The sequence below is a fragment of the Triticum dicoccoides genome, chromosome 2B, assembly GCF_002162155.2.
Source record: "Triticum dicoccoides isolate Atlit2015 ecotype Zavitan chromosome 2B, WEW_v2.0, whole genome shotgun sequence".
NCBI classification, from domain to species: Eukaryota; Viridiplantae; Streptophyta; class Magnoliopsida; order Poales; family Poaceae; genus Triticum; species Triticum dicoccoides.
In genome coordinates, this window is record NC_041383.1 from 193224763 (window position 1) to 193241817 (window position 17055).

The 17055-nt window shown below is 46.1% G+C and overlaps 1 pseudogene; it reads left to right on the plus strand.

Annotated features, from left to right (window-relative positions):
- The first annotated feature begins 12967 nt into the window (after window positions 1-12967).
- Window positions 12968-14247, plus strand: LOC119360769 (annotated as a pseudogene).
- The last annotated feature ends 2808 nt before the right edge of the window (window positions 14248-17055 follow it).

Consider the following 17055-nt stretch of genomic DNA (forward strand, 5'->3'; position numbering starts at 1 on the left):
ATTTTTTGTCATAGAAGTAGGAGCCCACTACATCTATGGTGATACCGGGTTTTGTCACAATTATCGTCATAGAAGTGTCATAAGTATGACAGAAGAAAATTTCGTTCGACCCAAAATGTCACGGATGTGTCTTTTTTTTGTAGTGATAGCTGCTTCGGAAGCAGCAAATGAAGGAGTCTGGATGAAGGAGTTCATATCCGATCTAGATGTCATACCGAGTGCATCGGGTCCAATGAAAATCTTTTGTGACACTACTGGTGCAATTGCCTTGGCAAAGGAATCCAAATTTCACAAGAGAACCAAGCACATCAAGAGATGCTTCAATTCCACCCGTGACCAAGTCCAGGTGGGAGACATAGATATTAGCAAGATACATACGGATCTAAATGTTGCAGACCCATTGACTAAGCCTCTCTCACGAGCAAAACATGATCAACACCAAGACTCCATGGGTGTTAGAATCATTACTATGTAATCTAGATTATTGACTCTAGTGCAAGTGGGAGACTGAAGGAAATATGCCCTAGAGGCAATAATAAAGTTATTATTTATTTCCTTATTTCATGATGAATGTTTATTATTCATGCTAGAATTGTATTAAACGGAAACACAATACATGTGTGAATACATAGACAATATAGTGTCACTAGTATCCCTCTACTTGACTAGCTCGTTAATAAAAAATGGTTAAGGTTTCCTAACCATAGACATGAGTTGTCATTTGATAAATGGGATCACATCATTAGGAGAATGATGTGATTGACTTGACCCATTCTGTTAGCTTAGCACTTGATTGTTTTAGCTTACTGCTATTGCTTTCTTCGTGACTTATACATGTTCCTATGACTATGAGACTATGCAACTCCCGATTATTGGAGGAACACTTTGTGTGCTACCAAACGTCACAACATAACTGGGTGGTTATAAAGGTGCTCTATAGGTGTTTCTGATGGTACTTGTTGAGTTGGCATAGATCGAGATTAGGATTTGTCACTCCGATTGTCGGAGAGGTATCTCTGGGCCCTCTTGGTAATGCATATCACTATAAGCCTTGCAAGCAATGTAACTAATAAGTTAGTTGTGAGATAATGCATTAAGGAACGAGTAAAGAGACTTGCCGGTAACGATATTGAGCTTGGTATTGATATACCGACGATCGAATCTCGGGCAAGTAACATACCGATGACAAAGGGAACAACATATGTTGTTATGCGGTTTGACCGATAAAGATCTTCGTACAATATGTAGGAGCCAATATGAGCATCCAGGTTCAGCTATTGGTTATTGACCGGAGATGTGTCTCGATCATGTCTACATAGCTCTCGAACCTGTAGGGTCCGCATGCTTAACGTTCGGTGATGATCGGTATTATGAGTTTATGTGTTTTGATGTACCGAAGGTAGTTTGGAGTCCCGGATATGATCACGGACATGACTAGGAGTCTCAAAATGGTCGAGACATAAAGATCGATATATTGGATGACTATGTTTGGACTTCGGAAGTGTTCCGGGCAAGTTCGGGCATATACCGGAGTACCGGGGGGTTACCGAAACCCCTCGGGGAGTGTAATCGCCTATTGGGCCTTAGTGGAGAAGAGGAGGGGCGGCCAGGGCAGGCCGCTCCCCCATCCCCTCTAGTCCGAATTGGACAAGGAGGGGGGCAGCGCCCCCTTCCTTCCCCCCATCTCTCCTCCTTCCCCCTTCTCCTACTCCTACTAGGAAAGGAGGAGTCCTACTCCCGGTGGGAGTAGGACTCCCCCCTTGGCGTGCCCTCCTCCTGGCCGGCCGCCTCCCCCTAGCTCCTTTATATACGAGGGCGGGGGGGGGGGCACGCCAAGACACACAAGTTGATCATTGATCTTTAGCCGTGTGCGGTGCCCCACTCCACCATAATCCACCTCGGTCATATCGTAGCGGTGCTTAGGCGAAGCCCTGCGTCGGTAGCTTCATCAACACCGTCATCACGCCGTCGTGCTGATGGAACTCTCCCTCGAAGCTCTACTGGATCGTGAGTTCGTGGGATGTCACCGAGCTGAACGTGTGCAGATCGCGGAGGTGTCGTACGTTCGGTACTTGGATCGGTCAATCGTGAAGACGTATGACTACATCAACCGCATTGTCATAACGCTTCCGCTTACGGTCTACGAGGGTATGTGGACGACACTCTCCCCTCTCGTTGCTATGCATCATCATGATCTTGCGTGTGTGTAGGATTTTTTTTTTGAAATTACTACGTTCCCCAACACAAGATACATTTTTATGCATAGGGGTGATGTATGCTCATATGAACAAGGGGAGAGGAGAACATACCATGTCTGTTGACGCCAATGCCATGCACTTCAGTAGCCTGGGCGGGGCGCGCTGCCGACAAGCTCGTGCTGGACGCCGCAGTCTAGGCAAGAAGGGTCGGCTCGCGATACCCTAGCAAGAGGAGTGTGTGTTGCACGGCTTTGGCGGCAATGGCCTCGGTGCCCGCTATAGCGCCCAAGATGCGATTCTATCCCAATCACGTGATGAATTCATGATTGGGACACAATCGCATTCCGAGCACATAGCAAGGTGGATATCATTACAACATACCATGTACTGAATAGATGAGAATACAAGATAAAGGCTTACACTCGCCACAAGCTACAACATGAGTACAACAATTCATCAATACATAGCAACCATCATACAGAAGAGCAGGATCCGACTACGGATGAAATCAAACAAAAAAGAAGAACGACATCCAGCCTGCTAGCCCAGGCTCCCGACCCGGAACCTATATCCCTTGATCGAAGAAGAAGCAGAAGAAGAACTCCAAACAAGCAAGCATCGCACTCGCGTCAGATCATCGCATTACTTGTACCTGCAACTGTTGTTGTAGTAATCTGTGAGCCACGAGGACTCAGCAATCCCATTACCATGGGTATCAAGACTAGCAAAGCTTAATGGGTATAGAATGGATAAGTGGTGAGGTTGCGTCAAGCGACTAAGCATTGTATAGTGGCTAACTTGCGAGTACAAGAGTAAGATGAGAAACTACACAAACGATCGCAAACTAGTAATGACCAAGAAGTGATCTTGAACTACTTACGTTCAAACATAACCCCACCGCATTCTCTTCTTGACTCACATGAAAAGAGAGAGTCACGGTTACACATGCGGTTGGTGTATTCTATTTCGAATCTGGTGTCAAGTTCTCTACAACCGGATATTAAAGACTCCCATCTGCCACATAACCGCGGGCACGGCTCTCAAAAGTTTAAAGCATGCAGGGATATCCCAACTTAGCTCATGACAAGTTCACGATCTGCGGAGACAATCCTCCATCGCGGGACATCCGATCAGACTCGGGGTCCCGGTGCACAAGACATTTCGACAATGGTAAAACAAAACCAGCAAGACCTCCCGACGTGCTGACACCCTAATAGTAGCCGCGCGTATCTCGTCTCAGGCCACGACGGATGAGCTACGTGTACAGGTGCCAAAAATAACCCAGGTTGCCCCGGGGCGGCCCCGCACAGGTTTGGACCAACGCTCATGAGGAGCACTGGCCCGGGGGTTTATTAAGTCATCGGGGGCCGGAAAGTCCCTATGCAAGTTTTAGTTGTTATTAGGCAAATGGTAAAACCAATGTTGGGCCTTGCTGGAAGAGTTTTATTTAAAGCAAACTGTCAAGAGGGGCCCATAAACCCTCATCGTGTTAGGGACGCAAAATCAAGGAACATAACACCGGTATGACGGAAACTAAGGCAGCAAGAGTGGAACAAAACACCAGGCAAAAGGCCGAGCCTTTCACCCTTTACCAAGTATATAGATACATTAATTAAATAAGAGATATTGTGATATCCCAAAATATCCATGATATCCATGTCCCAACATGGAACAAATTGCAACTGCACCTGCAACTAGCAATGCTATAAGAGGGGCTGGGCAAAGCGGTAACATAGCCAAACAACAGTTTGCTGGGATGGTGAAAAAGGTTAGAGGTTGTTTCATGGCATATCGGGATGCTTGATAAACAAGTGGTGGGAAGCGCGACATAGCGATAGCATCGAGACAACTAGCATAGCAAAGATAGTAGTGAGATCCAAGGTGACGGTTATCTTGCTTGAAATCCTGCTAGGAAGAAGGCCGAATCCATGAAGTAGACGAACCAACATAGTCGAACGAATCCTCACAACCCGAAACGTTACCGGAACTAAGAGGCAACACCAGAACGAAGCAAACGACATCGTAAACACGCAAGCATAAACATGGCATGATGCACAATCAAGTATGATGCATGTCCGGTTTAAAGAGGCATGGCATGAAAAAGTGCAACAAACAATACTATAAATTAAGTGGAGCTCAATATGCAATGAGTTGCATATTTGACGAAACACCACATTCAATCATTTAGTTCACCCTACACAACAATTATTAAATGTTAATTAACATGGCAAGAGGTGAAGCATAATAAAACTACCTAGCTAGGCAATTTAAATGAGGCCGGAAGCAACAAACAACAATTTCGGAAAATCCTCATATGCAATATTTGAATTTGGTATTGTTCCACTCTAAACCATATTTTAAAGTTGTTGAACATGCAAAGTGATGACACCATGTTAATCTATGCATTTTCTACCCCATTTACATATAAAGTTTATTTAATTCGAAGTTACGGCTAATTACTTATGAAATAAACCATTTTAACAAGTCATTTATGCAAACTAATTCATACAACAAGTTTAAACATTTTAAACAAGGATGAAAGTGGCAAATGATTAATCTACACAAAATTCCAAGCATTTTAGATATATAAATTATATACATATGATGCACTGATACGTCTCCAACGTGTCTATAATTTTTTATTGTTCCATGCTATTATATTATCTGTTTTGGATGTTTAATGGGATTTACTATGCACTTTTATATTATTTTTGGGACTAACCTGTTAACCAGAGGCCCAGTGCAAATTGTTGTTTTTTGCCTATTTCAGTGTTTTGTAGAAAAGGAATATCAAACGGAGTCCAAACGGAATGAAACCTTCGGCAGAATCGTTTTTGGAACAAACGCAATCAGGAGACTTGGAGTGGACGTCAAGGAAGCAATGAGATGGCACGAGGCAGGGAGGTGATAACCCATAAGTATAGGGGATCGCAACAGTTTTCGAGGGTAGAGTATTCAACCCAAATTTATTGATTCGACACAAGGGGAGCCAAAGAATATTCTCAAGTATTAGCAGTTGAGTTATCAATTCAACCACACCTGGATAACTTAGTATCTGCAGCAAAGTATTTAGTAGCAAAGTAGTATGGAAGTAACAGTAACAGTAGCAAAAGTAACAGTAGCAGTTTTGTAGTAATTGTAACAGTAGCAACGGTAAAGTAACTGAGCAAAGAACAATATGTGAAAAGCTCGTAGGTGATAACCCACAAGTATAGAGGATCAACTATAGCCTCTTTCGATAAGTAAGAGTGTCGAACCCAATGAAGAGCTAAAGATAGAACAAATATTCCCTCAAGTTCTATCGACCATCGATACAACTCTACGCATGCTTGACGTTCGCTTTACCTAGAACAAGTATGAAACTAGAAGTACTTTGTAGGTATTGTTGGAGAGGTTTGCAAGATAATAAAGAGCACGCAAATAAAAGCTAGGGTTGTTTAGATGAAGAAGCAACTAAGTTAGTTTTAGTAGAGAGCTTTTTGTCACGAGAAAGTTATTTGTCCCTAGGCAATCGATAACTAGACCGGTAATCACTATTGCAATTTTATTTGAGGGAGAGGCATAAGCTAACATGATTTCTCTTCTTGGATCATATGCACTTGTGATTGGAACTCTAGAAAGCATCCGCAACTACTAAAGATCATTAAGGTAAAACCCAACCATAGCATTAAAGTATCAAGTCCCCTTTATCCCATACGCAAACAACCTACTTACTCGGGTATGTGCTTCCGCCACTCACGCCACCCACCATTAGCAAATCATGAACATATTGCAAACCCTACAGCGGGGATCCCTCATGCTTGCGCGACACGGAGAGCACCATAGGACAACACCAATAATAAAACATGCAACTCAAACCAATCACGATCATCAATTAACCCATAGGACAAAATAGATCTACTCAAACATCATAGGATAGCCATACATCATTGGGAAATAATATATAGCGTTGAGCACCATGTTTAAGTAGAGATTACAGTGGGTAAAAGAGGGGTTACACCGCTGCATAGAGGAGGGAAGAGTTGGTGATGAAGGCGGTGAAGTTGTTGGTGTAGATCGCGGTGATGATGATGGCCCCCGATGGCACTCCGGCGCCACCGGAAGCAAGGGGGGGGAGAGCCCCCCTTCTTCTTCTTCTTCCTTGACCTTCTCCCTAGATAGGAGAAGGGTTTCCCCTCTGGTCCTTGGCTCCCATGGCGTGGGAGGGGCGAGAGCCCCTCCGAGATTGGATCTGTCTCTCTGTCTCTCTCTGTTTCTGCGCTCCGGGATTCTGCCCTTTCACCATTTCTTTTATATCCGGAGATCCGTAACTCCGATTGGGTTGAAACTTTCGCCTAGATATTTTTCCAAAAATTAGCTTTCTTGCGGCCAAAGAAGAGCGTCAACCGCCTTACAGGGTGCCCACGAGGGTCAGGGGCGCCCCCCTGCCTCATGGCCCCCTCAGGCACCATCTCGTGTTGGTTTTTCTTCCCAAAAATCATAAATATTCCAAAAATGATCTCCGTCCATTTTTATCCCGTTTGAACTCCGTTTGATATTGGGTTTCTGCAAAACATAAAACATGCAACAAATAGGAACTGGCACTGGGCACTAGATCAATATGTTAGTCCCAAAAATAATAAAAAGTTGTCAAAAGTATATGAAAGTTGTAGAATATTGCCATGGAACAATCAAATATTATAGATACGACGTAGACGTATCAGCATCCCCAAGCTGAATTCCTGCTCGTCCTTAAGTAGGTAAATGATAAAAAAGATAATTTTTGATGTGGAATGCTACCTAGCATAATCTTGATCATGTAATCTAATCATGGCATGAATATTAAAACACGAGTGATCTATCATATACATAATACAGAAGTCAAACGAGCCATCACGTTCGTCCACATAAGCCAAAATAATGTAGATCGTTGGTTAGTAATACTTACGGCTAAGATTTAAAGATATTACGTTACATGCCTAAAGTTATAAGTGATGTATATTGGACCAACACGTACAAGACGCGTGAAAAAAGTTAGAAAGAAAAAAAAGTCATGACCGCCATTTACATATAGCATGTACAGATGATACTAAAAAAGAATGACTGAGATTTAAAAGTTGTAAAAGTTACACACGATCATAACCATGTATAGGTCTACCCTAAAAGAAGAAACGTGCATACTCTCCATCGTAGGATATGCTCATACGTCTAGGACTCTTCATGCAAAAAAGGAAGTGCAATCGGCTACGTAAAAAAAGGTTGCAATCGGACGGACTCTGCCTTTTGCCTTTTGGAACAACGGACACTGCAATAAGGATTCCATCAGCCGGCGTAAGAAATAATAAATCATGAGTCCAGCCTAAGAAAGAATAAAGGTTAAAAAACCGATGTCCGCAGAACCTTCTAAAAAAGGCAAAGCTTAGGTTTAGGAGGCTGACACTGTCCTCATACTCCAGCTTTTAAAATGTTACACTCAGCAGGCCATACACGAGAATCAGAAAGTAGCTTGAAACATACAAACGTGTATTCTCTGTGTGAAAATAAGATAGCTACACCTTCTATTTTATTTGAAAGCAAAATCTCTCCCTAATCTCTCCCTAATAATAAAGCACGGATTGGGTCTTCGGGTTCACCGTCACAATACGCTTTTTTCCTGTGAATTTACGCTTTTAATTTAAATTTAAATTTTAAAATATATATGCGATGTGGTACTAATTCAAACGACTCGCTTGATGTTACGTTACTAAGCCAGGACTCATATGGGCCGAACAGCCCAAGCGCAACTACAGAAAAAAAGTCTAGCAGGACTCTTCTTCACCTTCCAGTTTGTAAGAATTACGCCCGTGCTTCTCTTCATCTTATCCGATACTCGAGCTCCCCTGCCGCCCCGGCTGCGACGGCGGCTTCCTGGAGTAGATAGACGCGCCGCCGCCGCGCAGGGCCGTTGCGCCCTCCGCCCCCAACAGGGCAACGAGGTCTGACCCCGCCGGAGCCGGCGTGGCGCCTCGGGTGACCGCTTGGGGTCGCCGTGCAACCCGGTCATCATGCTCCGGCGCTCGGCCGCCCCTCCCTGTGACGAGGCCCCCAGCGCCAGCAGCAGCTTCAAGCTCTTCTACGACAACGGTGTAAGACGATAAGCGTTCCCTACCTCTCGAGGGGGAGTCGCGGGCTGTATATATTGATGTGCCGAAGCCAAGCCTTGGCGTACAAGGAAGGTTTACAAGAGTTTGAGTAGAACAAGTAAAGGAAAGAATTGGAGGCTGCTACGGAAACTATATTCGCTAACACCCTCCCTTAATCTTAACTACCCTAGATTAAGATTACTCTTGAACTCCTCAAACGGTCTTGCTGGTAAAGTCTTTGTAAAGCCGTCCGCCACTTGATCCTTAGAAGGAATAAACCGTATCTCAAGTTTCTTTGCTGCAACCCTCTCTCGCACAAAGTGAAAATCAATTTCTATGTGCTTTGTTCTTGCATGAAACACAGGGTTTGCAGACAAGTATGTTGCTCCCAAGTTATCACACCATAAACATGAGATACGATTTTTCTTGATCCCCAATTCCTCAAGAAGTGATTCAACCCAAATGATTTCAGCAGTTGCATTCGCCAAGGACTTGTATTCAGCTTCTGTGCTTGATCGTGACACAGTTGCTTGCTTTCTAGCACTCCAAGAAATAAGATTGGACCCAAAGAACACTGCAAAACCTCCAGTTGATCTTCTATCATCACTGCATCCTGCCCAGTCACCATCAGAGAATGCACTCACAAGAGAGGAGCCAGAACGTTTGAAGTGAAGTCCTGTTCCCATAGTATGCTTCACATATCTTACAATTCTCTTGACAGCTGACCAATGTGCGGAAGTGGGAGCATGAAGATATTGACAAACTTTATTAACAGCAAATGAGATATCTGGACGCGTGAGAGTTAGATATTGTAATGCTCCCACAATACTTCTGTAGCTTGTGCTCTCTTCTTCTTGAAGTGGCTCACCTTCATATGCTGAGAGTTTTTCTGAGGAAGATAAAGGTGTAGGTACTGGCTTGCAATTCTTCATTCCCATGCGAGACAAAAGCTCAATGATATATTTCTCCTGATTTAACACAATACCATCTTGAGTTTTTCTAACTTCAATCCCAAGGAAGAAATGCAAGTCACCCAGGTCTTTCAAGGCAAACTCTGAGCTCAAGTCATGCAGAAGTGCATTAGTAGCATTTTGTGAAGAACTTGCAACTATGATATCATCAACATATATAAGCACAAAAATGACTACTCCAGCCTTGTTATAAATAAACAAAGACATATCAGCTTTAGAGGCAATGAAACCAAGATATTTCAACTGTAAGCTTAATCTGGAGTACCATGCTCTGGGTGCTTGTTTTAGACCATAGAGTGCTTTGTCAAGCTTGCAAACATAATGTGGTGATTCCTTATCCTCATATCTAGGTGGTTGTCTCATGAACACTTCCTCTTCCAGAACACCATGCAAAAACGCGTTTTGTACATCTAGCTGTCTTAGGCTCCAACCCTTGGATACAGCAATGGCTAGCACAAGTCTGATAGTTGCAGCTTTCACAACTGGACTAAAGGTGTCCTCGTAATCAATACCATAACGTTGCTTAAAGCCCTTTGCAACTAGACGTGCTTTATACCTGTCAATGGAGCCATCTGCCTTTTTTTTGATTCTGTACACCCATTTACAATCGATGATATTTTTGCCTTTTTGGTTTGGTACAAGATGCCAGGTTTTGTTCCTCATAAGTGCAGAATATTCCTCATCCATTGCCTTCTTCCACTTAGGATCGTCAAGTGCACTACTCAACGTTGTTGGCTCTCCTGAAATACACAACATTCCATATGGTATAGTTCCATCTTTTCTTATTTTAGGATTCCGTATACCTTTCTGTAGACGTGTCATAACCCGTGAAGAAGCTGCTGGCTGAACCTCAGGAATGCTGGCCACAGAAGATCCTGACGAGCCTGCATGTGCTGACACAGGGGAATCTGCTGCCTCCTGCGCAGATGATCCTGCAGCCGAAGGTGTGGCCGCCTCCCCAAAGCGCACACAAGGGCCAACCGCCCGGTCCGGCACAGCCGATCCGCTGCCCGACCGCGGTTGCAGGCGCACGCAGGGTGAGGGGGATCCGGCCCCGCTGCTGGTCCCGCCTGTTGCTGAGGTGGCGGCGCGGGAGTGGCCCTCCCTAGATTCGTTGCCGCAGCTGACAGAGGCGCGATCCGAGGCGGATCTGCTCGCGCGATTCGAGGTCTGCCCGCGCACAGGAGTTCCAGGCGCCGCCGGATCACCTTCGTTGTCCGTGCCAGGTTCGTCTTCTTCCTCAGCATGCAATATAGGATCAATTTGAGCTATATTTTCAGGATTTTGATCAATTTGAGCCCTGTTTTCTCCAGAGATCTGCAAAGGCAACAGAGAAGAGCAAGTACTAGTAGAAATATCGTCACTTTGATTAGTACAATTGTCGCCCCCATGATGTGGAGGAAGAAGAAGAATTTCCTTGCGAAGAAGTGCACCGGCATTGGGATGAAGCGATGCAAACGGAAACACGGATTCATCAAAGACAACATCTCGGGATATGTAGACCCTACCACTAGGAACATCAAGACATTTGACCCCTTTATGCATGGGACTATAGCCTAAAAAGACACACTTTTTTGAGCGGAAAGCAAGTTTGCGTGTATTGTAGGGTCTAAGATTGGGCCAACATGCACAACCGAAAACACGAAGAGATGTGTAGTTTGGTGTGACACCAAGGAGTCGTGTAATAGGAGTTTCAAATTTGATAACTTTGCTTGGAAGCAAATTGATAAGATATGTAGCAGTTAAGAATGCTTCATCCAAAAATTTAAGTGGCATGGATGCATTTGCGAGCAATGCAAGCCCCATATCAACTATGTGACGATGCTTTCTTTCAGCAGATCCATTTTGTTGGTGAGCATGAGGACAAGAGACATGATGTGATATGCCAAGTTTTTGGAAGAAAGAGTTCAATTTTTCATACTCACCACCCCAGTCACTTTGCATAGCAATGATTTTAGAGTTCAGTTTGCGTTCAACAAGATTTTGGAAATTGAGAAAGACTTGGAAAACATCAGTCCGTTTCTTTAACAAATAAATCCAAGTAGATTTACTATAGTCATCAATAAAGCTTACATAATAAGAAAATCTCCCAACTGAAGTAGGGGCTGGCCCCCATACATCTAAAAATATGAGTTGTAGAGGAGCAGTAGACACACTAGTAGAGATGGAATAAGGTAATTGATGACTTTTTGCTTGTTGACACGGATCACAAACTGACTCAACACTATTCTCATAAGAGAGTTTATTTTTGCTAAGAACGTATTTAACTATGACTGAAGATGGATGACCTAAACGACTATGCCACATTGATGATGATGGCTTGGTGACAATGTTGGCTTGCTTATTTGACCGTGAAGATGATGATGATGATGATATAAGTGGATAGAGGCCTCCCACGCACCGTCCTCTAAGAATGATTCTCCTTGTTCTCAAATCCTTAACCAAGAAAAAATAAGGGTAGAATTCTATGAGAACATTGTTATCAAGGGTGAATCGATGAACGGAAACAAGATTTTTTGATGTTTGAGGGACATGCAAGACATCATTCAGGTGCAAATTTTTCATGGGGTTTTTAACAATTGAATTACCAATGTGAGTGATATTCATACCAGAACCGCTTGCCGTGCGAATTTGGTCGCCTCCATTGTACTTCTCCCGTGTTGTCAGCTTCTCAAGTTCACCTGTGATGTGATTTGTTGCTGCACTGTCGGCGTACCAGTTTGTATCTACGCCATAGGAGACAGCATGCGCCTCCTTCTCTTCCTGATCATTCTCTTCATAGCGCCACCAGCAAACACGTGCGCCTCCTGGATGGTGCCTATAGCATATCTGACATTCCGGGTAATCGTGCTGCTGTTCACGCACCTGCTGTTGTTGTTGTTGTCGAGGGCGTCCTCTGAATCCGCCGCCTCTGTTTGCAGGAGAGGGCTGGCGGTCACCGCGGTCACCGCGATCACCACGGCCGCGCCCCCTTCCTCCTCGCCCACGGGGTCTGCCGCGGGACTGGCCACGGCCTCTGTAGACTGTGTTGGCCGATGAATGAAATCCTCCTGAAGATGAATCACCCAGCATCTCCATCCTCTGATCAAAAGCAGAAATCTGAGCGAAGAGGTCGTCGGCGGTGATAGTGTTCTTGACAGCACCGATCGCTACAACCACAGAGTCGTAGTCGCGATCAAGTCCCGCCAGGATGTAGTCCACCATCTCCGGGTCAGAGACAGGGCGCCCAGCAGCAGCAAGTTCATCCCCAAGGCTCTTCATCTTTGCCATATACGCCGAGCTCGACATGGTGCCCTTCTTGGTGTTGGTGATGGCGATCCTCAGATTGGTGATCCGGGATTGTGATTGCGAGGCGAAGAGATTTGTCACCGTCGTCCAGAGCTCGTAGGTGGAGTCCTTCCCGACGACTTGTGCAAGGATTTCAGGAGACATAGAATTGAGTAGATATGATAGGACCTGTTGATCTTTGGCGATCCAGGGCCCGTAGAGGGGATTCGGCTCTAGGGCCGTGGTTTTATCTGCCTTCGTGATCTCCACCATCCTCGATGGAGCGGCATCGGAGTTGTCCAGGAGCCCAGTAACCTGCGCACCTCGCAGGGCTGGGAGAACCTGAGTCTTCCAGAGGATGAAATTTCCTCTTGCGAGCTTCTCTGACGGCGGCGATCCAAGGTTAAGAGCAACGCCGGCTGAGGAAGCCATGGAGACAATGATATGTGGTTTAGGGTTTTGATCTTTGGCTAGATGTTTTGGGAAGAGGTGGCTCTGATTACCATGTAAGACGATAAGCGTTCCCTACCTCTCGAGGGGGAGTCGCGGGCTATATATATTGATGTGCCGAAGCCAAGCCTTGGCGTACAAGGAAGGTTTACAAGAATTTGAGTAGAACAAGTAAAGGAAAGAATTGGAGGCTGCTACGGAAACTATATTCGCTAACAGACGGCGCCGGATCCGGCCTCCGCCCGCTGCCCGAGAGCATGTCCGACTTCCTCATGGGGCCCGGATTTGAGCGGCTCCTCGAGCAGCTCGCCCAGATCGAGGCCGGCGGCTTCGGCGCCATCCGCCCCTACGACAACCCGCTGGCCTGCAAGGCCGCCGTCGAGTCCATGCCCACCATCGTCGTCGCCGCCTGCCCTGGCAACGTCGGCGCCGACTCCCACTGTGCCGTCTGCAAGGAGGCCTTCGAGCTGGGCGACTAGGCCAGGGAGACGCCCTGCAGCCACATGTACCACCAGGACTGCATCCTGCAATGGCTCGCGCTGTGTAACTCGTGTCCCGTGTGCCGGCACGAGCTGCCCACAGATGTGGCGCGGCCTGCTCCGGCAAGTGACCTCGGCGCCGCCGACGACCGGGGCAGCAACACTGGCTGAGGCTGGCAGTGAGGAGGAGACGACGGTCGGGTTGACGATTTGGCGGCTCCCAGATGGAGGCTTTGCTGTTGGGAGGTTCGCTGGTGGAAGAAGGGACGACGAGAGGGAGTTCCCGATTTTGCTGTAACTCTCCTTGGTTTCTGTAACTCTCCTTGGTGTCTGTACCCTTTCAGATGGAGGCTTTGCTGTAACTCTCCTTGGTTTCTGTACCCTTCCTTCAGTCATACTTTTACTATTTTGAGTTTTGAGCTTGTATTATTGTAGCTACCGATTAGTTGTAATCAGCGGTGGAGGAATAGCAAAACTAAACGGTGAAATGTTGGCGCTGAGCGATAAAATAGGCAAGACCAAATCACTGATAACCCACCATATGCTACCGCAGTTTCTTGGCATCACGGCGACAAATCACACGAGCGACCGCTGGAGCCAGACCAAGTGCCAGAGTTCGCGGAGATGGAGATGACCGGTACCCAGCTTCTTCTGCGGCGACGGGTGATTGGCGTCCACCTCCTGTAAGGATTCTTCCTGGTTGTACCTATCGAGGAGTGAGTGGAGGAGCAGGATTAGGAGATGCTCATGGCGGCATATCAGCTGATGTCTCCCCGGTGGCTTCATAATCTCCGCCCAACATGCCACATGAACTAAATAGCTACTGAATACGCCAGACTGCTGCTTGTGTGTTTGCAGTTTGCTAAGCATTCATCAAAATTATGGTACGCATCCAACTTGTACATGTATGAATTTTTTGCCATATCCCACTTCAGCGCATCAATTAAGGTTTTTTTATTTGGACCGATATTTGTTTCGTTGACTTTAACAGAACCTTTACAACCAACTGCATACTATGGTATAAATCACTAAATTGTAATGCTTCAGTCTTCCTGTGTTCTAAAAATAAAATGCTTGGAACTTCAGGTTATCAACCAATGATTTTTGTTTACTCATATGTGTATTGTTTGATTCAGAGGCTAACAATAACTTTTGACCAATTATAGGGAGAACACTATCTTATCTTAGAAACTGGTGTATTATTAACTTTAGAATAATCAATGTGATTGCCTTCACAATCAGCCATGTAATTCATGTTTTTCTGGCATATAAGAAAAATCTTCAGAAATTCCGCCACTTATTGTCTATCTATCTGCCAATCATTGAATGGTGGAACAAGAAATATTTGTGTCGCAGATAAAAAATAGTGCAAAAATATATTATTGGCAAATAAGATAAAGACATATGATAGCGCATGTAGGACAAAAGAGCAAGATAGCAGAGAGTTAAGATGAGATGAGCTCTAAAGTTTATGGTTTTCGTATAATAGTTGGCCGAAGAACCACACTTTACGCATGTCGTGAATATTCGTTCCTTGCAAGCCACACCCAGGAGAGCATCAACGGTCATTGGTTGCCTCACGCCAAGCACATAGCTTTGGTATTGGCCGAGGTTGGACACATCATGATCTGACGAACCCCGCACTCCCAGTAATGTGGGTGAGAAGGAGCATCAGTGGTGACGCGGTTGGGACGCCGTGTTGAGTATGTGGACCTGTTTGTGTGGAGGCAGTGTTATGAGGGAGTCTTGAGCCATGAATCTTTTGGTAGGGGCATACAATTTTTTTTCTCCCATTGTAAGCACGGGCATGGTTGCTATATATATCACTCAAGGCGAGGGCAAAGTCCGAGAATTAGAAAATACTGCATTACAGTATATTCACAGTACGTAGTTGTTATGTATATTTTTATTTCCTTCTAGAAGCTGCTATTTTATAAATTTATTGCTATAGTGATTCTTATATACTATGACAAAGTGTTATAAGAGTTTTCTGTTGTTTATATTTCATTAGGGGAATATGTTCATGTATTACCTGAAGGTAATCAACATAAAGCTTACATGTTCCTTCCTTGAATATATTCTAAGTTGGCATAAAGGGATGTTAATATTATGCACACATGGACAATTGATATTATAGTGTCCAGTTCTGCAGAATCATTCCATGAATATTATCGACCCGCCAAGAAATGATCTGCGACGACCAACATGAAAGGGTGGGGCGCGGCCCGACACGGAAGGGCAAGGCGTCGCTGGGGAGTAGTCGGGATGGTGCGAAGGTGTGTGAGCCGAACCCATGGTGCACGAGCTAGAGCTGACTCAAACCCTATTTAAACTTCACCCCAGGTTCCACAGTAACTGGTGTTTTATTCCGTTGCAACGCACGGGCCTTTTGCTAGTAATAATAAAGCACGGATTGGGTCTCTGGGTTCACCGTCGCGTCCTTTTTGCAGAAAAGACCCTACTGTTATTAACCCGCGGTACTACTTTAAGTGGTCAACGGTGAAAAAACGTTTGGTTCTTGGGCTGACGCACGGGCTCTCCTCCCCCCGCGCAGCGCCCCCCGAGCTCCAGATCGGGAGGGGAGCTCCCGATCCAGAGCCCCTCGCCGCCCCGCTGCCTTCGCGCTCGGCCTCGCCACCGGCCGCCGCGCTGTCGTCGACCATAGCCGGACCTCCACGCCTCGCGCCCCCTCTTATGGTTGTCCCTCTTCTCCGTTTCCTTCCCCTCTGTTTCTCTCCCTCACACAAGGATTGCCTCTCCCCTTCTACAGGAGCAGCCATGGCCACCAATGACCGCGCCTCACCCGGATCGAGTCAGAATCGACCTCCTGCAGCCGTATCCGCCCCATCCCGACCTCGCCGACCTTCCTCCCGGTCTTCGTCGCGATCCATGGCCGGTCTCGAAGACCAGCGCCTCCCTCCGAATTTTAGTAAGTTTTGTATGTCCGTCCCACAATCCCATTATATCTAGCAGCAACCGCCGCCGCCAGCAGCAGCAGGCGCGGCTGGAGATCCCCTCGTGGGCCGGCGCCGGCCAATGAAGGCCCCGACGCTGGAGGTGCTGCCGGCCGAGAAGCCCGTGCGCGATGACGATAAGCGCGAGGGCGTCGCCAACTTGGACACCATGCTCTCCTTCCCTGAGGACGACGAGCACAACAAGGCAGCGGCGGAGGACGAGGCCAAGGCTAGCGCGCAGGATAAGGTGAGCCGCTATTCAGTTGGTAGGACGGATGGCCGACCGAACCGGTGATATGTCGAGCTTTATTGAGATTTTGTGATTGGAAGCTTACTCTGTTTTGGCCTACAAATGTAGGGACAGGGAAGACCACCTTCATGCACCGTCTGGTGTGTCATATGCAAGCATCGGCGAATATGAGGCGTTATGTGCTCAACCTTGACCCTGCGGTGGTGACACTGCCATTTGGAGCCAACATTGATATCCGTGATACTGTGCGTTACAAGGAGGTGATGAAAGAGTACGGACTTAGGTCCCAATGTTGGCATTCTTACCTCACTCAACCTGTTCTCAACCAAGTTTGATGAGGTACACATCTTATATGCATCTCGAATGTTTAGAATGGTAATATGCA